At 40.1% G+C, this 24,932-nt stretch overlaps 3 non-coding genes across 3 annotated transcripts; all 3 read right to left on the bottom strand.

The window, feature by feature from the left end:
- Positions 1 to 19,750: 19,750 nt before the first annotated feature.
- On the bottom strand, positions 19,751 to 19,832 carry trnas-cga (transfer RNA serine (anticodon CGA)). The gene has a single exon. It is a non-coding gene; the product is annotated as a tRNA-Ser (tRNA).
- Positions 19,833 to 20,916: 1,084 nt separating this feature from the next.
- On the bottom strand, positions 20,917 to 20,998 carry trnas-cga (transfer RNA serine (anticodon CGA)). Its single transcript has one exon. It is a non-coding gene; the product is annotated as a tRNA-Ser (tRNA).
- A 3,603-nt stretch (positions 20,999 to 24,601) lies between these two features.
- trnas-uga (transfer RNA serine (anticodon UGA)) lies at positions 24,602 to 24,683 on the bottom strand. Its single transcript has one exon. It is a non-coding gene; the product is annotated as a tRNA-Ser (tRNA).
- Positions 24,684 to 24,932: the final 249 nt, after the last annotated feature.

Raw genomic sequence — 24,932 nt, 5'->3', positions numbered from 1 at the left:
AAATTAAACTTTGGTTCAACATGAGTGAGATGTTTTACATGACACATGTTCATTTGATCTATTGTTATTGTATGAAACTGATAACTGCAGCTTTAACTATAATTATGTCACAATGTCTGTCATTGTCATTGTCCATACTGAGCTAGGTTGTTCTGTTTCGCCTATGGAACCAGACATTACAAAAGTTTATGATCTCAAAATGTTAAACTAGCAAAATCTGTCTGTTGACTTGTTACACAGAGCAGCTCTCAGTCTGTGAAAACACTTGTATAATGTCTTCTGCACCTCTGGAGGAGCTGAGAAAAATGTTAGCTTGGGCTCTGAGACTAAAAGTTTTAACAGGAAGTCCATGTTACAAGCTGTGGGCATGACACTAAAAAGATGCAAGCATGTTCAAACAAAATGATGCCATTCGTTGCATTATGGGAAATGTAGTATCTAGTGTTTTTGAAACTTGACGCACAGTAGGCACTAAAAATCTGTATATCTTGGCCACTGGTTGGTTCTGACCATAACTTTGTACAAGTACAACACTACATTAGCTTGCATTAGCAAAACAAACCCAAATCTATGCAGATGAGTGAATCCACTGACACTGCACTGTGGGTAACGTAGGCCAGGTTAGAATCAAAAAATCTCTGGTTCTGCTGCACCAATCTTGATTCTTTTGAAGGCAGTTGAATACGAGCTATGAGAATGGACATAGAACGGAGAGCCATTTTTTGGCATCAGACTAGAGCTAAAAAGTTGGAAAGATTCCATTAGAAGAGAGCTTTGTTGGATATCTAAGTTAATGAAGAAACATTAGGGACAAATCACAAGTGACATGAAATCTTCAGGAGCTGTAGTTTTTTAAAAATCCTAAATTAAACATTCAACAAAGATCCAATCATGTGGTAATTTGTTCCAAAGCAAGAAGAGAGCTTTGAAAACTAGATGAAACTACTAAGCCACTGATCAGCAACCCTATAAATCTTCAACAGTTATGTCTGTAAAAATTATTAGCACTTGACTATTAAAGTTGAAATCTGATTGGAATTAAGTTTATTAAAACCATTAAGAGCTCAAAAAAAATCTCATGATCTTCAACACAAGATGACACATTGGTTTTATCCAGTTATATAAGTCTGCCTGTCAGACCTCAGGCGAGGTCTGCTGTGCGTGTGTGTGAGCTTGTGTGTCAGCATTTCCCTCCCCAGGCGCTCATCTCCCCTATCACTTATAATCTCACAGTTTCAGTGGCTCATGGCTTGTCTTTTTCTCTGTCTGTCCCTCTTCCGCTCTCACTGTCCTTCATTCCTTTTTTTCTCCTCCATCACTTTGCATTTATCTCTGTCCAGCCACCCTTCCTCACTATCATTGGATAGATGAATGGCTTAGATGGGGAGATGTATGGAGGCGTGTAAATTCAATCAATAAAGGAACTGAAAGAGGCAGCTGACCTGCTTCCTGACGACGCAAAAAGAAAATTAAAGGAGGGAACTGTTTCTTTTTCAGTGCCCCATTAATCTCCAGTGTCCTTCATCTCTGCCATTCCCTCTCATATTTACCTCCACTTCTCTCCATCTCTTCATTCTCTGTCCTTTGGTAAGTCTGTTCATACAAGAAAAGACATTAGTGTCCTGGTTTACAGACATTCATTCAAATGGTCTCATTGGGATTTTTGACAATTGACAATATCATCTTTCTGTTATGTCAGCTATCTTTGTTTCCCTCTCTGATGTAGGAAGCAGATGAACTTCCATTTATCCCTTAAACCATTTGCTTCTGATCAACCACTTCATACATCTCTTTCCCCATTCATCCTTTTTTACCTGTACATGACATTACAGTGATGAGGTTAGTGGTTCCAGATGTTTCCTGTCTGATGTACCCCCACAGCCCTCCTCTGATGAACTCAAGTACCCCATAGACACCATCTGTCATGTTCCAAATGTGTTCATTTGAGCTGGTTTTCAACTGGATGTTGTTTAACAATTAATTATATAAAAGTACTGTTACAATATTTTTTCATTTTCATCAATATTTAAGTCAGGTGTCCATTTGTTCTACCACTTTGAGAAGCAGAATGTTTTAACCTTTTATCCATGAAATCCACACAAAACTAGTGGTGTAGTGGTATCTTGAGATGAGTATACTGCAGCTTGTGCCTAACCACCCTCTTCCCCCAGCCAACCTTTTTACTACATGACCTTTGTGTTGTAATATGATGTAATATTGAACATAATGGACAGAGCTTCTCCCCAGGCTGGGTGCTGTTTTACAAAGGTACGTATGTTGCCTGGGAGGAGGCAAAAGGTCAGGAAACAAAAGTCTGCCACAGATCACATGAAAGACTGTAACACGATTACTGCTACACTCATATGTATCTGTGGCTATTTTTAGGTAAGAATGTGGTAAATCACCTCTGCCTAGAGGTGGGTCTACACCGTAAACCTGCCTGTAATCATCACTTCACCTCCACACAAAGCCTACTGCAAAGGAACACATCAGCAGTTAAGAAAACAAATTCCCACCTATTGAGGGCTCAGCTGGAGACTCTGACTCAAGCTATAACCAGATGCAGTAAATTTCACAGCAAAACATCTCCTGGAATGCTGTAAAATCGTGAAAGCCAACAGTGTGTGAATGTGGATTTTCACCTTAAGAGTTCAGAGTGCTGACAGACAACAAGAGATTCACCTCACCTTAGATTATGATGGAACTAGAAACACACACAGCACAATCAGATGTGAAGAGTCTCTTCAGGGCTGCTGCCAGGGGCGTTGCTAGGACTATTTTAGGGGGGCTTAATCTGATTTATAGCACTTAATTGATATTGGATCCGTGCCGAATACAAACTAGGAAGAGACAGATCTACTGTGTTGATTTTACACTTATTGCTACTCTAAAAATTCATGAAAAACAGACATTTTGGGGCCATTAAAAAAAAAAAATCCTCCCCCCAGACCCTCCTGGTAAAGGCTTAGCCCCCTTATCCATAAATCTCTAGTGATGCCCCTGGCTGCTGCTCATGTAGAGCACCAACATGAAATCCCACACAGAAGCCCACTCACTGGCACATTTCCCTCTGCCTCAACCCACTTATCAGCCAGTCAAAGTGTGAGAAGAACCCATCGATCCCTGTGTGGGTGTTCACTTCACGTGCATAATTGTTCACGTACTGAAAGAGTTTGTGTATGTGTGTGGAGGGTGTGTGTGTGTGTATGTGGGTGGAGGTCACAGTAAAACAGTATAAGAGGTTTCTAGAAATCTAAATTTGTCTTAAAAGTGAAACTGCATGGCGTGCTGCTCTGAAACAGTACCAAGTTCAAAGTTCTGGTAAACTCACTTCAAGGCAAACGACAAACCATCTAAAGTAAAACCAGCTTATTTTCAGGGCTGGGTGGACATTAGCTGCAGGCAAAGAAACAAAGTGACAACAGTAAGCACTCTTGCTCCTCTGGCATGCTCTTCAGTACATGAAAAGCCACATTGTTGGGTGACTTTTTTGTGGATACTTTAAAGAGGGTGCTCAAGTGGTTCTTTTGCCTCTAGGAGAGAAAGTGCAGTCCACTCTGCCAGCTAAGCCTTCAGCATCAAATACAGCGAGAACACTTTGAGGTTAAGGCACATGGGATTGAATTAGGGCTGCAGCTAAGGCCATGACTGACATTAGTGGTCAAAGACAAAAATACAGGCAGCTCATTCATTTCACTGCATTGACACAACTAACCCACTAGATCCTTCAAAAGTTTGTTTTGCATGTGTGTGGAGATAACTGACTCTCTGCACTGCACAAGGGTGGAAGATATGAGACAGACCTAATGGGCGCTTCACATTATTTGAAACGTGACACATCAGTAATAACATGTTGAATAAAACACCAAAAAGAAAGTAGCAATCAGCCCACATGTGCAGTTTATGGTGTCCTGTGTGCAGTTTGACCAATACAGCTGCTGGGCTTGTTGCAGGTTTAAATATCTTTGATGATCTTATTTATACTAAACTGCTGTAATTATTTCCATGTAAATTTCAAATTAAAATGTTATGTATGTTAGGTATGCATGGATGCACAATGTCACACACGTATCTTGGACAGCCCCAATATGACCCCACACACATGTGCATAAGTATTATTTTCACAATTGGTTTCATCGCTTTTAGGATTTATTTTGGCATTTTGCCTTCATGGGATAGCAAAGGAGTGAGGGTGTTGTGACATGTAATGTAACATGTAATGTAATGTTGTATCATGTAATGTACATATAATGTAACATGTCCCTCAGATGGAATCAAACCATGAATTTTGCACTTATATGGTATATGCCTTGACCTATCACATATCAGGATACCCAAAGCTCATTCATTAGTTGATTATTCTGTAAGGTTTAAAAGTGAAGTTAATTTATACATTCAAATTACTTCACAAAATACATATTTACAATGTTTACACAGTTAATTATTTATATATCTGTGCTGTATTATTTACATATTTACAGGTTCAAATATTTACATCAGCATCCTGTGAAGGTTGAAACAGTATTGAATCTGCTTCTGTGGTTTTACCTCATTACAGTTGGATCTGCCTCAGTCTAGCCTATGATTGGTTGGTTTAGTCACATGTGCCTTAGAGACGAGGAAGTGTTGTTGTTATGACTCTGATGCAGGGAGCTAGAGTAAAAGTGCTGTTTAAAAAGTCACCTGTCTCCATCCTGCTGTTTTCTCTTATGAAAAGTGTCAAATTACCACCTATCGAACCCTCACATTACAATTCTTTCAATTAAGTGGTTAATTAAGTCTATAAAAGGGCATGAAATCGTGAAAAATGGCCATAATTTTCCAGAACTTAAGGTGACATCTTCAAGTTGATTGTTTTTGTCCAACTAACAATCCACAAGCAAAAGTTATTTAATTTACAATCATATGAAACCGAGAAAAGGAGATCGTCACATTGGAGAACCTTAAACCAGCAATAATTTGTCACAAGAAGTTACTTCTCAGGCAAAAGTAGTGGTTGTTTTAAATTTAAACTCAGATTCCCTTACAGATAAAGCTCAGTTTGGGATTTGTGCCTGATAGAGATGATTATGAGGAATCATTGTTTGAGATGATGACCTGTTTTCAGAGAAGCCCAGAAAGTTCAATTCAATTCAATTCAATTCAATTTTTATTTATGTAGCGCCAAATCACAACAAAAGTCATCTCAGGGCACTTTTCACATAGAGCAGGTCAAGACCGTACTCTTTAATTTATAGAGACCCAACAATTCCCCCATGAGCAAGCACTTGGTGACAGCGGTAAGGAAAAACTCCCCTTTAACGGGAAGAAACCTCAAGCAGAACCCGGCTCTTGGTGGGCGGCCATCTGCCTTGACCGGTTGGGTTGAGAGAGAGAAAGAAAGAGGGAAAGGGGGGGGCAGAATAACAACAATCATAACAATAACAGCAGCAATAGCAGTAGCAATAGCCAGGGAAGGATGCCAACAGGACTGCGAAGGACCGCGAGGGCTCTGCCTGCAACCCAGGGTTTCCTGTGAGATGAGGAAGCACAAAAAACTCTGGGTAAGAAGCAAAGTTAGTGACATGCATTGATGTTACATGAATGCATACAGATGGAGAGGAGGTGGAGGAGAGAGGAGCTAAGTGCATCATGGGAAGTCCCCCAGCAGTCTAGGCCTATAGCAGCATAACTAAGGGCTGATCCAAGGTGAGGTAATGAAACTAATTTTGCGTCTCACCTTAGCTGCTCAGAAACTGCGACAAACATTTCACAAGAAAGCATTATTCACTCTACACGACACAGAGAAAAGATAACAGGAATAGAGAACAGATAACAAGAAAACAAAACAAGACACACCACAACACAGCCGTTAATACTGTGAGGTGCTTAGTTAATGTCTCTTTTACTGAACCCAGCCAAAGTTCCACATCATCCCTTAGTAAAGTTTAGAAGCACTGTGGCAAATTAATGGGCTGTGACAACTTTCCATAAACTCAAGCTGGGCTTTCAGAGCTGGCTGAAAGTGTCTCCTAAACAGCAACAAGTGAGCACCCAGTCCACACAGAGAGCTGGACTTACTAAAGTACCACCAAACTGAGTCCAATCTGCCACTGATAACTTGTGTTATGATTTGGTGATACAAAAATAAATAAATTGAATTGAACTGAATTGCTAACCGTTGTGCTGTTAGAAAATGCCATTCCATGCCAGGTGGATGAGCAGCAAGATGAACTCACAATATCACTGATCAAACACAGAGAAGTTTAACAACGGCTTTGTTTGTGGACTTCCATTTTGAAGCCTTGAGTTTAGCATTTTGACTGTCGTTATCTTGGTTTTTTGAAGCCAGATGTGATGAGAAGTGACCATATTTGGACAAGAGGTTGGAGCTGGGGAGGAGCTGAGATGGGCCGAATGAAGCCTGGGTACCTGAAGCATTGGCTTAATTTTTCAGCCCCAGAGGTTGCCACTTGGTTGCGATGCCATGTTTCTAAAGTAGCCCAGAACAGACAAACCAAACACTGGCTCTAGAGAGGGCCTTTCATGTTTTTCGCAAGTTTTGCAGCTACCCACAGGTTTTCCTACATGCTTGGAAGGGGAGGGGAGGGCTATTCATTTGGTTGCAGTCTGCAACCTCACCACTAGATGCCACTAAATCCTATACACTGGTTCTTTAAGATGGTTCAGTAAGGCTCCTCCAACATTTTTTCACTGCAGAAATGAACCATTGGTCAAGCAGCTGAGACAGAAGATGAGAAGCAGAAAAGGATAAACAGACAGTCTGAAAAATACTGTCAGAGAAAATCATTTTGACCACATCAATGACCCTGACAGGAAAGACTCAGTATGTTTAGACAAGATAAACAAATGTGGGATTCACATTCCACTTTAATGGAAGTATGTCAGAAAATCCTTCCCAACAGGACGAGTGTGAAAGTGTGTTGTATCTCAAAAAAGTCTTTCCAAAAACAGCTTTTGGAAAATGAGAGGTCATCTTATATTTGGGCCACTTCAGTACTTATCCTTTGCTCACATGTAGCAACTTTATGGCACAATTTCACCCCTGATAAACTGCATAAACGACACAAACGCAGTTATGTACATACCACATTTGTGGTGTCACTGTACTCTGGTCCATATAGTGTACACTGTCATTCATTTTGGATCCTCAAACGTATGAGATGATAACAAAAAAAGCCTCAAAACAAGCTACATGAATGTGGAAAGAGTCATTTGTGCTTTGGTTAGGCTTCTGTTGGACTGAGAGAGAGAATGCTCCTAATTGTCTCTTTACACTTGTCTTCTACTTGTTAGAATCGCCATATAGCGGCTGGGCTAAAAGCAGGAGGCTTGAGGCAGAAGTTAGCTGCAGACCAACCAGATTTCACCCACAATGAACACATAAACAATGACAGTCATATTCTCCACATGAAATACTGTGGACCATGGGCAGCATGTGGTCCAGCAGTGCTCAAAGGAAACTGGCAGCCTTATATTGCCTGCCACTGGCAACAACCTCAACCCCTACCACAGTGTAGAGAAACCTGCCCCGCACCTGGAGTCAAAACTACACAAAAACAACAAATACATAAAATCACATTTATACTGCACTACTGTCAAATATTCTGCATTATCTTAAGTTATATTACATTAAATACATTACATAGAACTAAAGACAATCTGAACATCAGCTTAAAGTACACTAACAACCTACACTAATTACAACATGGTACCTCCCGGAACCTTTGTAAATAAACTTAGATTTTGCTGTGATTTCTAAAGGCATAAATATGGCAGCAACATTATTGTTCATACATATAGATATCTACATACTGTGTAACTTTAAAATTACATAAACTCACCACATTTAAGAAGTTTATTACTAATGACAGCAGCAGAGGTGGTGTATGACTCTGGTGTTAGCTCCAGCTAGGTTGAGAAGTGAGATAAATCCCAAAAGTTTAAAAAATAAAGTCCTACTGCCAATAAACTGCTCCAGATCAGAGCAGAATTGAGTGTTTATTCCTCCAGAAGACAGAAGGCAGCAGCAGCAACGCAGGACTCTTTGGCTCTGCTCCCCGACCTCAGCAACCGTCAGTTGGCAAGCAACGGCTCTGTCCCCCAGTCCAGCTCCACGGTATGGGAGAATTTTTCGCCCTTAGCTTAACTTAGCCTAGCCTAGCTTTGCCCCATGTGACTTAAGAAGGGGCATCAAATCTGAATGGCTTGTTGAATCACATGAGTGCAGAGCAAGCCAGCCCACTCCAAACTGACTGAGTGGTCTTATTTCACAGCTTGTGTGTTCGTAGGCACATCAAAGACCCAAATACATATGCACAAGCACTGAAAAAGAGAGTTTTTCATAATATGGCCCCTTTAAGCTTCAGGTTTTTATTGGACAGTACAACAGCACTGCCTCTGGGGCTCTGTACAGAACTCACATTTTAATAAAAATGTATTAAAATGAATAGATCAGTCTATATTTAATATATTTATATTGTATTCAGAAAGGGAAAACGGCCATTTTCATTCCAACCCCTCCACCCTCCCACTCCATCAGGGAGTGTCACTCCATGTGGAATCACACTTACAGCTGTTTTCATAAAGCAGTCCAACCACCATTAGTTGCCATTATATTGAAGCTAATCATTAGCTAATTGAATGATGTGCTGACTCATGATGTAACCATGGAGCTGGGTAGTGATTTCTTCTCAGTGTATACATATGTCTCCACTCACTGTGTCATGTTTTTCAGTAGGATCTACAATCGTATCACTATTGTACACAGAAATATATTTAGGGGCATATATGGGGTTTTCATTGAAAACCAAACAATTTGGAATGCATGTATGATGTATATGTTTACTGACTTCAGAGAAGCACATTTACAGTACTGCAGGAGCTTTGTGGTGCTGAAGTGTTCTGAGCAGGATGTGAAATCTGATCTGTCTCTGAAGTCCGACCTCCTTGTGGACAAGTGAAAAGAAAATTTCCCTGTGGACCTCCATAAAGCCTTGCATTATTACCTTGCAAAAATTACTTTATCCCATTACCAAAGTGTGACTTGTCACTGTGAATCCCATCACTAAAATCCACAAAGCAAGAAATCCATTGTAGGCACATTCCCCTGCTCATCCCTCAGGATGGTCTGTCTGCATATGTTTTAATGAGCCTGGGCCCAAATCCAAGACTGAATTTATACAGTTTGGTTCCCAGGCCGCAAAAGTTTAGGAACCTTTGGGCCATAAGTGCATAATGTTGTCGAGAGTAATTAGTTAATTTAAATTCACAGCAGCCCAGACATGTACAGCTGGGAGGCAGATGCCCTTTCATGTTCCCTTTTAGAATTTACAGAGCAGGATGGTGCTCATTGTGGTTTTTTTTAGAGTTGCTCAAACAAGCTGTCAGTTCAGTTGCATGTGTGCACAGACATGCAATTGCATTTTGATGCTAGGATGTGTAAAGGAGGACTGAAGCAGTCCTCCTAATCTGTTACTGATAATCTGAACTACACTTAACTGATTGATGAAGTTAAGGATAAATGAACAGAGATGTGTACAAAAAAACAACTGAAACTGCAAAAGTCATCCTTTTTTGCAAAGTGATCTTTCAAGAAGTGTATGTGTTTGATGGACAGCTCGGCCAACAGGGGCAGCAAGACACAATATAAAAAGGATAGGTTCACAATTTTTGAAGTGTGTCTTAAAACAACAGTCAAGTGTCCATATGAACACTGAAAGAGGTTTTCCTCGCTGTAATCATTCCTCCTGTTCATACTTGCTATTAAAAGATCCCCTTCAAATGTGCTTCAATGCAAGTGATGGAGGCCAAAATCCACAGTGTGTCCGGGTTAGGGTTAGGGTCATTTAGTGCACAAATGCATTGAAATGTTGATGTGAAGCTTATATTCAGCTTCAGCAGTCTGAGTTAGTCATATCAAGTGGATATCTGACACATTTACAGTCTTTTTAGCATCAAATTCCCTCTTTGTGTTTCCTCAGACAGTGTTTCCCTGTTGAGCTGTGGTGGAAGTATAGTAACAAAAAGAGGAACTTTGGCACTAAAAAGACTGTAACGTTGAAAGATCTACTTGATTTGACTCATTTGGATGCTGAAGCTTCATATTAGCTTCAGATAAACTTTTAAACACATTTTTGCACAGAAGGAGGACTGTGGATTTTGGCCCCCATCACTTCCATTGTAAGTGCATTATGAAGGGATCTTCTAATGGTCAGTATAAACAGGAGGAATGACTACAGCAAGACAAACATGTTTCAGTGTTCATTTGGGCTTGACTTGAAAAGTTGTGAGCCTGTGCTTTAACAACTGAAATCACAAACTATACAAAAGTGATTTTTGAATTTATTTCTACTTTCTAAATATTGAAAGGAAGAAAAAGGTCTTAAGATAAAACAGTAACACTTCTGTAGCCTCAAAGCGTCTGAGTGGGCATGTTGTTTTATGTGTCTGATAGGCAGCTGAGCTGGCAGGGTCATGAGACATGGTGTAAACAAAGCTGCGTTGTTATCTAACTTGTTATACATCTTATAGGCAAAGAACAGCATTTTGTTAGCAGTAGTGTTAAAGAACTGATGATTGTTGCTGGCAGGTATGTTTTAACCTGCTTAGTGTACTATGTTGATCATACACTTATTTTCTCCCCTTCAGGATATCAGTCACTCTGTTCATCAAAAAGTAAACGAAGACGCGTTCATGTTTTAAGATTAGAAGACATTAGCTAAAAAGCTAATGGGTGGATCAAAGTCTGAGGCCCTTTTTGTGTTGTATCTCAAGCATGAATATATCATGGAAGTTAGTTACTGGACTCCAAGATGGCAACCATTCATTAGAATAAAAATTGCTCACCTTGCACATATCCTCTATACAAGATTGTATCATATAATTTCATTGCACTGCATTTGGTCAGCTTTCTCTGTGAAAGCCACAACTCAGTGGAATGTTCTATCTGATGATATGAAGAGCTGCATCCAAAACCAAATTAAAAAATCTGCTAAAAGCTACTCAGCTCTGTAACCACTGACTATACATTTTATCTCATGGTCTTCTCATGAACACAAATACAGTAATCTTGCTTTGTATTTGACAAGCATACATTTGTCATTTCTGATTGACATTGTGGGGTGTATGTGATGTGCTATTGTGGGTGTATAACTGTTTGTTATTGAGCTGTTATATGTTTTATTTGTGACCTGCCGAAGGGACTGCAGATGAAAATTAGCTATAAGCTAACTCTGAATCAAATGGTAACATTTGGGTTTAATACTGTACACGATCCCTTACAAATAAAATAAATAAATGAATAATAATAAATGAAAATATATAAAAAATGTCCTCTTCCTGGTTTGCCTCTGCGCTGTTAAACTGCCCATGATCTTTACTGACTCTGCATGCTGGCTGTTGCTCAGCCCACAGATCTTACGATGGGATTACATCACGCATATAAAGATAGCTTTCCAAGGCTCTTGGAAAGTTTTACAAATATAAAAAACTTTATTTCAGAACAAATCAGAGAAATAAACAAAGAGTAATAGCTCAGTTTGTTTGCAGTTTGATGGTTCTTGTCAACTTGTAAAACTGTTAGTATTTTATAACAATTATACATTTTATATGGAGACAATGCTTAGGGGCTGGGACAAACTGGCAGCAAGGCTGACTGTCCAAGGCAAGAAAATGCTATTTAATTTTAGTTGGACTATTTTTTGTAATCAACTTTTTATTGCTTTTACTACATCCTGTAAACATGCACATAGGAGCCTGATCAACTACAGAAGTCCTCAGGTTGACAGTGTATTACTTAGTCCCATGCATTCTTCTTATTTACATAAGAAGTATATCAAGAAAAAAATATAGCTATTAGTTAGGGTCAAGAGAATGTGGTGGTTTCCATTAGAGCAGTTTTTTTACAGCATCCAAACCAGCAAATAAGATACATTGCTGTTGGGTTGATAATGACGAGGAAAATTTAACATTCAGTAGTAATAATTTGGGGCAATTGGTCTTTAAATAATTGATTCAGGGTTCTGATTTCAGTTCAGGCTTTAAATAACTTGTTACATATCAAACAGGCCGATTAAACTTCTGTGTGGAAGAGAGAAAGCCATCCTTTTGATGTCAATATCAGTCTGTGAGCTACTGTATGAGCATGTGATGACTTGTGTGTTTGACATACACCTCCCTCATACATGTGGGCCTCTTTCTCCCTCCACTGAGACATCTGAGATAGATATCTAGCTACAGATAAGACACCAGAAAATACTCACATTTAAGAAGCTGGAACCACTGAAGTTTAGTGTTTTTCCCTTTTAAAAATGACTAAAAATGATTCATTGATTATCAAAATAGTTGGTGATTAATTTTCTGTTGATCGACTAATTGATAAATTGACTAATTATTGCAGTTCTAATAATTATGTAACCTGTTTTCAGTATTCCTGATTGAGCAGCTGGCCAACACCCCATAACATCATAAGCATAGTGAGGCTGACCCTTTTAACAGCTCAAAAACAAAAATAAAACTACACATATACAAAAGAGACAATCACAAATGTAAAAAGAAAAACATAAGAAAGGCAAAATACAAGCACACAAATAAAGAAGTTTACAAATAAATCATCCAGGTAAAAGGGCAAGTCTGTAAAAATGTGTCTTAAGACAGGATTTAAACATAGAAACAGTGTCAGCAGATCAAATACTAATTGGAAGACTGTTCCAAAGTTGAGGTGCCAGAGCGGCAAAAGCTCCATCACCCTTTGACCTTAACGTGGACTCTGGAACAGCTAGCAGGCCTAGCCCCGCAGATCTAAGAGGCCTTTTTGGAGAATAAGGAGTTAAGAGTTCACTGATGTACTCCGGTGCCTGGCCATGTAAAGCCTTGTAAGTCATGAATAAAATTTTAAAATGGATTCTAAAAGAAATTGATAACCAGTGCAAAGAGGCTAAAACTGGGGTGATGTGAAAAGAGCGTTTGGTCTTTGCACTAAGGTCAGTGTCCAGAGTCTGCAGTCATCAGTAAATCATTTTTAACCCTTAGAAGAACTGTTTTGGTGCTATGTAGCTTGCGAAATCCGGATTGAAATTTCTCAAAGATGCTGTTAATATTGAGTGCTTCCAGAAGCTGTTTTAAAACCACGCTCTCAAGAATTTTGGAAATATGGGGCAATTTTGAGATTGGTCTAAAATGTTTTAAAACTGATGGATCAAGGTCAGGTCCTTGTAACAGTGGCTGAATACAGGCTATTTTAAAATGATCTGTGGCACATCCAGAGCAAAGGGAGCTATTTAGAATTTGGAGCAGACTAAGGTCTGTTTCCCCCATCACTTCTCTTAGCAATTTAGCTGGAATGATATTATAATGAATGGATGAGGGTTTCATGTGGGACACAGTGTCAGTGCGAGTTTCCATATCTACGGGCCGGAAGCTATCTAGCAAATGAGGACACAGACAAGGAAGACTCATGGGAGAAGTTGGAAGGGCGATGTTTGCTCGAATTTGGTGAATTTTGTCGAGAAATTTCTCACAGTCAGCAGCAGATGAAACAGAGGTTTCGGATTGTGCTAATTGGTAGTTATTAACCCAGAGAAATGGTCTCTTGTCTCCTTTACTTTCTGACTTTTTTTGTCCTCCATTTTCATTCTGTTCTCCTGCATGCTTTTTTAAGGTTTCGAATGTCCACATTGATCCATAGGAAAGAATTTTTTGTTGTAGTTGTAAGTGGGGCGACATTTTCCAGTGTAGTCTCACAAATTCAATTGAATTTTCCCAGCATCTTGTTTATACACAGACTGTGTTTTACCTTGTTAAAAAGGAAACAGAATTCATCAGCTGTATGTTCAGCAACTACCCGAAACTGAGTGGTGCATTTACATGTCTTTGGTACAGCCAGTAACAGAGTATTAAATAAAATACACTGGTGGTGATGGAGAGGTCCATCATATACACATTCTTTGAGTCTAAATTGAGTGTAAACATCAAGTCTAAAGTATGGCTGTGGCTATGAGTTGGGCCAGAGATATGTTGAACCAGATTGAAGGTCTCAGTAATATTTAAAAACTCAGCTGCAGTAGAATTTGAGGTGTCATCTATGTGTAGGTTAAAATCACCAACCAGAATCATCTTATCATGTTTTAAAATAATTTATGATAAAAATTCTGAGAATAAAAACGCTGGATTTGCCTTTGGGAGTCAAAAGATGCCAACACACAACACTGGAGTGGCCCCAGTAATTTTCAGCATCAACACTTCAAAACTTGAGTAGTTGTTGACAGTAATGGAGCTGAATTTGTGCAGATTTTTTAAAAACAGCAAGGCCTCTACCACAACTAGTAACCCAGGAAGAGCTGAAACACTTGTAGTTTGGGGGGCACAGTTCACCCAGCTGACAATAGTCACCAACCTTCAACCATGGCCGTGGCAGCAGAAGGAAAGTGAGTGGTGACATCAGGCAGCAGGAGAAGAGGCAGCTTTGGCAACTTCAGCAGCAGGACGGGGAGCAGTGGCATCAGTCACTTGGGCACAGGTTGTGTCAGTTTGTGCTGGACCAAATGTGATGGTGTCCATGAACCTCTCAGCTTCCTGGATCAGGTAAAGCATGGATATTTTGCCTTCCAGCTCTGCAATCTTCTCAGCCAGGTGGATGCAGCTGACAGGGAGGTGAGTGGAGCCATGAATAGTAGATGGGGTGGCTGGGGAATAGATATAAAAAGGAGGCCAGTACAGGGCTGAAAGTGCATAAAAGTTTAGTGACCAGTTGTAGATGGTAGCAGCTGCTGACGGGAGGTCACAGGAACTTGCAAGCACACAGCGTTGATATGGTTTTAGCAGAAGTGTTTCCACTGAAAGGCAAAACTTACCGACATGGGTCCAACAAGTAGACCTGCTGTGGAGATCAGGCTTCAATTTGCAGTTTGTAGTTTGTCTTGACACCTGGTATCTGCAGTCCTCATTGCTTAGTTAGCTCCCAATGCTAAAAATGCTAAAAATGAGCTGGGTTATGCTAGCCTTGGCAGGCTGTCCCGACCAGGAATGTAAAAACTTAAAATCTGAGCGCCTGATAAGTAAAATCTATTGCCTTGTTAACACATATAGATAAAAACAACCAAGACATAAAAGTATCAGGTAAAATATAACCTAACAGATGAATGAACAGAATTAACAACTGAAACATTTGACAGAAATTAATGATTTAATAACAATGATAATATTCAAGAACTGGACCTATTGAAAGAGGAGCAAGGGCCACCTTTTTACACTTTGAGACCCAAACAGTGCGGATCTCATGAGAAACACAGTAAATGCCAGTGAGTGCAGATTTAATGACTCTCCATTTGCCTACTGCACATACTCCACTGCTACTCAATTGACTGTTCAGAAATGTTCTCTTTGAGGGTAATTAAACTCTCTGCTTTAGCTCCGCACTCATTTAAATGGAATTTTTAATCAACTTTAAGCAACATTAATTACAGCATTAATCACTTTACTCTAAGTGTGTTATCAATAATGCATGTCTGCTTCTGTGTGTCGAGTGCAGAGAGAAAGTAACGTCCCGATAGCGATGGGGGTGGTAGAGTAATATAATCATGTTGTTAATCATTTATAAATGAGATATTCTTATCAGACTGTGTTTAAAGATCTTAATTCCTCCTCTCCTCTCTTCTTTCAACACCTTCTATTCTGCATTTCCGTCCTCTCCTCACAGTTCTACTCACTTACACATATAATACCTTTTTTTTTCTTCTGACCACCTACAGTATCAGGTAATACAACGCTAATCTCTGTAGAGGGCATGATCCTCAGTGGTACCAGAGTACACTAATTAGAAAGCTATTTGCATAAATGTTTTTGCCCCTGGGATTAGATCTACCATTGTTCCTTATCTTCATTTTCTCTCGAGTCTTAACATGATGAATGATGTGTTGTTATCTAACCATGATCATGAAAGAGCAAATTAGAGTTGCTCGACATGCCTGCAGCAGGAGGAGTGCACGTCAAGCTCCCGCAGAAATGTTTTATCTCTCTGAGGATCACGCTCAGCTGAAAGATGAGTGTATGAGTGAGTGCTTCAAGTCAAGAATGTCAAAAAATTACCTTCTGTCTCTCACACCAGAATATGAACTGCATGGAGCAGATCAGCATAACTTCAAGCGTTATTGCCGTCACCACTGAGCAGCTCCTAGGAAACCTACTACCTTGCTCAGTGGCACATGGGCAGTAGTTACATAAGCAGGGGAATTGTGCAACCTTCTAGTTACAAGAGCCCATCTCCAAAATTTAGGCTACTGGGAGCAAGAGACCTTGTAGAGTCATATAGGTGCAGCACCTGCTCACATTAGTGAGTGTCCCTCTATGACATGCATACTGATATACTGTATATAAAAATTTGATGATCACACACTCATTATATATATGGCATTTGCAGTGTGAAATAGTCAAGTTTAGTCTATTTTATATACATAGCCCAAAATCACAAATTTGCCTCAATCTGTACAACATCCTCTGTTACAGAGAGCCTTGACTTAAATAAGGTAAAACTTGTGAGAGACCTCGTGAGGAGCAACAGAGGAGAGATCTGTCTTTCATGATGTATCTGTGCTGGAAGCATCTCTGATCTGTTTCCCTGAACATTCTGATTTTCTTTCATAAAGTGCATTAATCTTTAAAATGTTAGAGGAAGTGGTTTTTGATTCAGGCAAGGTCTCGTCCCTGCAATAAAAGACTATCCCGACTTGTCCCTCCCCCAGGTTTGACTATCTACCATATAACTATCATGTTACCTTTTTATCTTGTAAAGCATCTGTGCGCAAATAAATGATTCTGTGTAGACAAACATCATGGGTTATTTTTTAATTACAGTCTGTGTCTTTTGTTCCCATGCTGCTTGTATAGCCAGTTTCCCTGCAGTGATCTTTTCATTGAAGGTCAGGATATTTTCAGTCAGAGATTCCTGGATTACAGAGTGCTGTTTAAGACTACAAGGCCACCACCAGACCTCAAGGCAGCAGTCCAGCTCCAAACTGCACGTACGCCTCTGAAAATGCTGAGTTGAAGCATCTTGGTCAAATCAGGATGAGGTTAGAGCTGGATAGATTCTCCTCTACTTTACACGTGATTTGAAATGCCTCTATGTTTATTCTGCCATTGTGTGAAAGCGTTTAGGCCTCTGGTAAATGTGTGTATGTGGGTCGGATGTGTCGAGGGTTTGTGTAAGTGTAGGTGTGTGTTCTGGTTTGAGAGGATAGGCGGATGTGTTGGGGGTGTTGAAAATGTGTGTCTGTTTAGGGAGCTTTTCATTTTCATTTAAATAGTGAGACAAATTGTCCTTCTTGCCCTTTTTGAGTGAACACGTACACAATTTCTACACGTCTGCAAGCATGTGTCTTTGTTTCTCTGTTTTTAAAAGAAATTTAAAGAAAGATATAGAGCTGCAATTGTGCGTGCGTGATCTTTTTATTTCCAAAGTTCAAGGGTCCTGATCGCAAAGGTCCGGTTCATGGACACATGAACTCACGAGACATGGGATTAGAGGACCAGTAATATATCTAATATAAGTTTTAAAATGTTCATAAAAATCTTAAAAACACATTTTCTTAAAGGGACATTTTATCATTTTGTGATAGGGGTTGACATAAATCTCAAGTTAAAATGTTGAAGATTTTCTTGCAATCAAAACCTTTTTGGATATCATATATTTTTCAGCAATAGCCATTCAGTGTAGTTGCACTCTGTCTACTACACCTCTCTTTGTAGTAGTTTTCATTGCTTGTGGTGGAGTCTGCCATTCCTGCACCAGATTCAACTTGGCATTAGGGATGACATGAAAAGATGTGAAAAAATTCAACAGTTATTTTTTTACTAACGTAGCAGTTAAATTAGCCGTGCTTAACACCAGTGCTGTGTCCTGACTGAAATTCTACCTTTTCTTCAACCAATGGATTGATTGATGGGAAGAAAAGCGATATTCACGTAATATAAACAAGAACAAGTTAGCCCTCCAAGCTAATGCATGCTAACTACTTTGTGGGTGATATCTTGGGTCGGCAACGTTTTTTGCCGATACTAGATATCAAACAAAAGCCAGAGACTATATTGTATTAAGTTACTGTGAGCTGTAAACTCACCACTTCTAAGCAGAAGGCAGAATATAAAGTTATCTCCGAGCCTGACAAGCATGGTCAATGCCTCTCCTCCCGCCGGGCAGCTCACCTGCTCCTGCCTCAGACTCACCCTGGTCGACGGCTGTCTCCTCAGCCTACTGCGGGGTGTGTAGCACTTTCAACCAGCATAGCAACCAGCATTACTAACTTCATAGCACCAGCTATGTTAGAATGAATTAACATTACATAAGTGCCGTTAGCAGCACCGTTTGTCCAGGAGATTAACAATATTTCGGTACTGACCAGCCATGAACAATTACCAATTTAGTACCAGCTCTCAATACCCATCCCTACTTGGCATACAATAAATGACTTGTAGGATATAAATAAATAAATTGGAAATTATTCTAAATGTAATCATCAGTGTTTGTAATTTGATCTCACTGAGATCAGCCTCACTGTTTACTGTTTATTCTACCACAGCCACATCAGAGCTATTTTAAGCTGCTGCTAATGCTAATCCAACATTTCCATCAGCTGCTGCTTTCCACTTTAAGCATTCAATGTTTACAGTACTGTGCAAAAGTCACAAAAAGTATGGAGAGGATGCTTTAAAAAATGATGCCATGAATTGTTATTATCAATTAACTAAACTAAACTAACTAAATAAACCTAAATGAAATCAATATTTAGTGTGAGAACGCTTTGCCTGGTCCAAGTTGCCACAGTTCTTCTGTGGATTTAGTCATTTTAGCTGCTTCTGTCACTTCATGTAATCCCAGACTGACTCCATAGTGTTGAGATAAAGGCTCTGTGGGGTCCAGACCAGGTTGCAGGACTCCTTGTTCTTCCTCTTGCTGAAGATAGTTCTTTATGACTCTGACTGTGTGTTTGGGCTTATTGCCATGCTGCAGAATCAATTTGCAGAATAAATTCCCTGATGATATTGGGTTATGAATGAGAATCTAGACATCTAAGGTGCCTAAAACTTTTGCACAGTACTGTACATATATCAAGAAACCAGATTACTCAGGTAATTGGAGAATGTGTTTACATGCACTGTAGTTAGATATTGTAAATCTGTGTATGTGTATGCAACAGGTCAGTAATCAGTTTGGAAGCATAGCTTACTTATCTCAATTGTATTATGCTGCGTTGGTCCTGACCTTTTTTCTGATTGTTTTTTTGGTGTGGTGCTGCTGTTAGAGCAGACTGACCATGACACTTTGTGTCTCTGTCATTCTGAAACTTTCTCACGATTCTAAATAATAGGTTCTTTCAGAGAAACAAGCTGAGCAAATGTTAGCAGCAGCTTGGCCCGCAGCCCTCACCGGACGTCCTGTGTCCACCAACAGCGTCGGAGAAACACTGATTTTTAAGATGAAACTGCTTTATTCAGTGTTTTTACCCGTTTTAATCACTGGGTCTGTTAGATCCGAAGAGTGCAAGGAGCTGTGTTTGAAGGGACCAATGACAGGAATGGCAAGATTTGACAGGGTAACACAGCACCTCTCTGAATGACTCTGGGTCTTCCGCCAACTAATCACAGCTGCTTGTCCAGAGTCCTTAGGCTTCCTAAATAACTGCTTCTGAAACTTACTTTTAGCCATGGTGCCATATCAGAAGTGTTCATGTTAGTCTTCACAGGCCATAACAACCGCTGTGAGCAGGGTTTGAACCTGCGCGGGGAAACCCCATTGGATTTCGAGTCCAACGCCTTAACCACTCGGCCATCACAGCTGCTTACATCATTTTTTGTTGGTTTTCTCGATTGTTGTATCTAAATTTCACTCACTGAATGTTGTACATAATTGCACATTTTTACCAGGAAATCCAGTTTGAGTGACACATCAATGAGCTTGAAAGCTTATCAGACAGCAAAAACAAATGTTCATAATACAATGACAAAAAATTATACAACTCTGGAAAGTTATCACAGTGATGATCCTTTGATCTTTTGTTACAGTGATCACTGGCTAAACAGTAGAAATACCACATCCCAGTTGCAAAGTAATGTACCAGGAATGCGCACTTGAATGTATTCAATTGGCCAGTGAAGGGTGCTTGCCAAATGACATTGGACTGCAACTTTCTTGCTGGACAGCTTTGATTTTCCCAATCAAATGATGAGTGGCATGCATTTTTTCACACAGCGCTGTTATCTGTCTGAACATGGCATACTCTAACTGCTGGCTGCCAAAATAATACATTCTGAGCCTTTCTTTTACTCACTGTATCATGACAGAAAGGCTCTGTGCTTTGACAGCTCCTGTTAACAAGGTTTGAAACTATGCAGGGAAATACTGTTGGATTTCAAGTACAATGCACTCAGCTATCACAGATGCATAGTCCTGGGAAGCCAGTTTCAGTCTTATTACAGTCTGTTCAGTTGATATTTCACCGGCTGAATACTCTTGAAAGTGTACTCAAAATTCACAGGCCCACATTTAAAAAAATGGCCAATATGAGTATTTAATTGGTCAACACACTGCCTTGCCAGTGAACCCTGCAAAGTCCTCTGTTTCAGCACCACTATATGTCTGATGTCCTTGGTCTACTCAAGTAACACACGGTGCTGTTAACAGTCCTGCATCTTAAAAAGTGCAAGGAGCTGTGTCCGAAGGGACCAATAACAGGAATGGCAAGATTTGACCGTGCAACACAGCACCTCTGTGAATGATCCTGGGTCGTCCTCCACCTTATCACATCTGCTTGTCCAGAGTCCTTAGGCTGCCCAAATAACTGCTTCTGAAACTTACTTTTAGCCATGGTGCCATATCAGAAGTGTTCATGTCAGTCTTCACAGGCTCTGTGCCATAATAACCGCTGTGAGCAGGGTTTGAACCTGCGCGGGGAAACCCCATTGGATTTCGAGTCCAACGCCTTAACCACTCGGCCATCACAGCTGCTTACATCAAGTTTTGTCAGTTTTCTCAATTGTTGTAAAAAATCTATTCTATCTAAATTTCACTCAATGAACCTTGAACATAAGTGTAAATTTATACCAGGAAGCCCAGTTTGAGTGATGCATCAATGAGCTTGAAAGCTTATCAGACAGCAAAAACAAATGTTTATAATACAATGATGAAATCAACTCAACTCAACTCAACAACTGGAAAGTTATTACAGTGACAATTGTTGGACCTTTCGTTTGAATAATCCCTGGTTAAACAGTAGAAATACCACAACCAAGTTGCAAAACAATGTACCAGGAATGAGCGCTTGAATGTATTCAGTTGGCCAATGCAGTTGCTTGCTGAATGACATTTGCCTGCAACTTTCTTGCTGGACAGCTTTGATTTTTCCCAATCAAATGATGAGTGGCATGCATTTTTTCACACAGTGCTGTTATCTGTCTGAACATGGCATACCCTAACTGGTGGCTGCCAAAATAATACATTCTCAGGCTTTCTTTTACTCACTGTATCATGACAGAAAGGCTCTTTGCTTTGACAGCTCCTGTGAGCAGGGTTTGAAGCTACGTAAGGAAACACTGTTGGATTTCAAGTACAATGCACTCAGCTATCACAGCTACATTGTCCTGGGAAGCCAGTTTCAGTCTTATTACAATCTGTTCAGTTGATATTTCACCCACTGAATATTCTTGAAAGTGTACTCAAAATTCACAGTCCCATGGGCCAATACGATTATTAATTGTCCAATAAAAGTCCTCTGTTTCAGCACCCCTGTATGTCTAATGTCCTTAGTCTATTCTAGACTACTCAACTAATACAAGGTGCTGTTAATCACACAGAAACCAACGTAAGTGGTCATTCAGATCAAAACAGACCCTCATATTTGACTGGGCAACATATCACGTTTCTGGATGACCCTGGATAACCCTCCTCTTCATCACCTCTGTTTGTCCAAAGTCTTTAGGCTGCTTAAAAACACCTTGTGAACCTTACTTTTTGCCACAGAGCCATGTCACAAGGGGCCCAGTCCTCCAGAAGTCCACCATCATCTCTTTGGTCTTGGAAGTGTTCAGCTGCAGATGATTTGACCTGCACCATGTCACAAAGTCCTCCACCAGGCTTCTGTACCCCCCCTCCTGTCCACCACTAATACACCCCACATTGTCAGCTGAGAACCTCTGCATGTGGCATGACTCAGAATTGTACTTGAAGTCAGAAGTGGAGACGGTGAACAAGACCGGGGAAAGAACAGTCCCCTGAGGTGCGCCAGTGCTACTGACCACAGTCTTGGAGGAGCAGTCCCTCAGCCTGACACACTGTGGTCTCCCTGTGGTGTTGAAGGTGCTGGAAAAATATCCTCATGGCGCTGCTCCCCTTGTCCAGGTGAGCATAAGCCCTATTTAGCAGATAGAGGATGGAGACAGGAGGGGAGAGGTATTCATTTGGTTGCAAACCTGCAACCTCACCACTAGATGCCATTTAGTATCATATACTTTGGTCCTTTAAGACCACAAAATACCCTGGATTCACTTTGTGGCAATTGCTTTGTGGTTATTTGATTGATTGCACTTTTCTTTGGTCACAATGTATGCACCACTAAAGCACAGTATGAACTGAAATGGTAAGAGCCTTAAGGTGGTTCTTGAATTATTACCTAATCTTGGGGCTATCTGTCTCTTGGGGGAGCCAACTGTTAAACTGTACTTTTAATACTTCTCATATTTCCTTTGATAGTGTGCTTACACTGTGCATATTCTTGAATATATTTGTGTGGAATTAAATTATAACCACACCTATGCAGAGGTAAGTGGGAGGGAGTGCTATAAACTTCAAAAGCAAGCACTGATATTACCCTTAAACGTTGACAGAAGTCACACTAGAAGACACCATTTTACCTCTTCCTTCATACATACATTTAATTGTCTGTCTACAAACCCTCCAACTCCTCTTCCTTCCCCTTCTCCCTCCTTCTTTCAGCATTGCAGTAAACTGAGCCAGGAGACTCCTCATCTCAGGGCTGATTCAGTGCTCACTGATAAACACACACGTGTCCATTTATTCAGAGAACAAAAGAATTAGTGGAAAATTATCAACATTAACAGAATCAGGTGATATGAGAGCAAAGGAAGTAAAGAAAGAAAGAATCAAGGACATAGTGTGCCAACATCCTCTGGCTTACTATGACTACCTCTGTTTATTATTTCCTTCCTTCCTTCCGGATCTCACAAACACCCCCACACAAACCCACACACATAGAAGTCTTACAGCCAAGATAAAACCATTCTCTCCATCCACTCACCCAGTTGCTATGTCACAGGAAGTTCATTACTAATTCAAACAGCCATTTAGGTTAACAGTCCATGTTTGTAGGTTTAGTCCAATACAACTGAGGTCAGACAAGGAAAAAGAACATGAATATTTAGTAACTTTTTTACATGAAGGGTGTGTTCATCATACAGTTTATCTAGTTCATGGAAACATTCAGTGCTTTTGCGAACATGACATAACAACATCTACATATTTTCACTGTCTTGAGTTTGGTTACTATAGATTCACTAAATACACTTAAGTATGTGGAAACCTCAGCTCACTTACTTTTCTTGGGCTGCTTTTAGATGCTTGGCAGATAGCCATGTCAGGTCTATCCATCTGTCCACCACTTTGGTTCAGACTGAAACACCTCCACAATATTTGGATGGAGTTCCATAAAATGTTATGCAGACATCCGTGGTCCTCTGACGATATATGCTACTGACCTTGGTTTTCTCCTTACTTTTCCTCTAGTACTACCATAAGGTTGATAGTGAGTGAAATGTCTCGACAAGTACTGAATGGATTGCCTTAAAATTTGGTGCAGACATTCCTTACAGAATGAACTGTAATCACTTTGGTAATCCCTTGACTTTTCATCTAGTTCCATCCTCAGATCAAACTTTAAATCTATCCAATACTTTGGTTTATGACCAAACACCTGCAGCACTAATGACATTCCCTTTAGCCTCAGCTTTACTTTGTATTTTGTGGTAACTAACATGCTTAACTAAGATGGTGGCTGGAGTAAACCTGACCAAGTGAACATCAGCATGTTAGCATTTAGCTGACAGAGCTGTAGTGGCTCAGTACAGCCTCACAGAGCTGCCAGCATGACTGTAGACTGTGAGGCTGCATTCAGACCAAGAACAGCTGTGTTAAAGAAATGCAGGAGGAAATTTGAGTCAAAGTTCAGTTGGAGCTACAGATGAATGAGTTTAAAGGCTTATCAGACACCGAAACACAACACAGAGGTTTGTAATACTGACAGACATGATGACTTAGAACTCTGGGAAGTTGTCACAGCAGCAATTGTTTTATCTTTTGTTGTGATGATCAAAACAGAAACTTAGCGTTACACGGTACAGTAATTCACCAAAAACGTGTGGTTGCATGTACAGTATGTGATTGGCCAACACAAAGCCTTGCTGTTTGATGTTGTGTTGCGTTGCCTTGCGTTGTGTTAGATAACATATCCAGAAACAGATCACAACACATTTTAATTTAATGTAAATGGGAAACTGTCACAGTAGTGTACAGTTGAGAGAGCTTTCAAGCTCCAGCCGCTGTGAGCAGGGTTTGAACCTGCGCGGGGAAACCCCATTGGATTTCAAGTCCAACGCCTTAACCTCTCGGCCATCACAGCACTTTAAAAGGCTTGGATGAGCTTGAGTTAAAAAGTCAAACCATACATTACATTATATTACTATGTGCTGTTTCATCTGTCCTTTTCTTTCAATTTAGTATGTAACCACAATCAAATATGGAGGAAACAAAAAATTCAATCTTTGTTTAGTTTAGTTTCTTATGCTGACACCTTGTCCTTCCTCTAGGCTGAAACTTGGAGAACCTACCTGTTGTGGTGAAACAAATCACCTGCCTCAATTTGATAGAT

The sequence above is a fragment of the Thunnus thynnus genome, chromosome 17 (assembly GCF_963924715.1).
Source record: "Thunnus thynnus chromosome 17, fThuThy2.1, whole genome shotgun sequence".
Classification (NCBI taxonomy): Eukaryota; Metazoa; Chordata; class Actinopteri; order Scombriformes; family Scombridae; genus Thunnus; species Thunnus thynnus.
Note: the sequence above shows the minus strand (reverse complement) of the source record. Positions and strands in the feature narration are given on the sequence as shown.